Source organism: Corvus kubaryi, unplaced genomic scaffold, assembly GCF_017639235.1.
Source record: "Corvus kubaryi isolate FWS band 111438036 unplaced genomic scaffold, C.kubaryi_AGA036_p1.0 37240, whole genome shotgun sequence".
In the NCBI taxonomy this organism is placed as follows: Eukaryota; Metazoa; Chordata; class Aves; order Passeriformes; family Corvidae; genus Corvus; species Corvus kubaryi.
This window is the reverse complement of record NW_024581070.1, coordinates 53,878-54,653: the sequence shown is the minus strand read 5'-3', so window position 1 is coordinate 54,653 and position 776 is coordinate 53,878. Positions and strand designations below refer to the sequence as shown.

The window sequence follows — 776 nt, the reverse complement described above, 5'->3', positions numbered from 1 at the left end:
GATTGGGACATTGGGAGCGGGAATGGGACATTGGGATTGGGATTGGGGGATTGGGAGCGGCAATGGGACATTGGGATTGGGGATGGGACATTGGGATTGGGAATGGGACACTGGGATTGGGATTGGGATTGGGGGATTGGGATTGGGGTTGGGACGTTGGGATTGGGAATGGGACTGGGATTGGGATTGGGACATTGGGATTGGGACATTGGGATTGGGAATGGGACACTGTGAGCGGGAATGGGACATCGGGAGCAGGATGGGGATTGGGAATGGGAATGGGATGTTGGGATCGGCATCGGGACATTGGGAGCGGGATCGGGAATGGGACGTTGGGATTGAGAATGGGACATTGGAAGTGGGATTGGGATGTTGGGATCGGGAATGGGACATTGGGATAGGGAATGGGACATCGAGAGCAGGATTGGGACATTGGGAGCAGGAATGGGACATTGGGATTGGGATTGGGGGATTGGGAATGGGACATTGGGAGCGGGATGGGAATCAGGATCGGGAATGGGATGTTGGGAGCAATATCGGGATGTTGGGATTGGGAATGGGAATGTCCCCTCTGACCCCTCTGACCCCTCTGTCCCTCTGTCCCTCTGACCCCTCTGACCCCCTGTCCCTCTGTCCCTCTGTCCCTCTGTCCCTCCGTCCCCTCCGTCCCCTCTGTCCCTCCGTCCCCCTGTCCCTCCGTCCCCTCCGTCCCTCTGTCCCTCTGTCCCCCTGTCCCTCTGTCCCTCTGTCCCTCTGTCCCCTGTCCCTCTGTCCCC

The 776-nt window shown here is 58.5% G+C and overlaps 1 protein-coding gene across 2 annotated transcripts in view; it reads left to right on the top strand.

Moving 5' to 3' along the window:
- LOC121662244 (maestro heat-like repeat-containing protein family member 1) overlaps nt 1–776 on the top strand; it is a 16,367-nt gene that overhangs the window by 11,563 nt on the left and 4,028 nt on the right. The gene's annotated exons all lie outside the window — the stretch shown is intronic.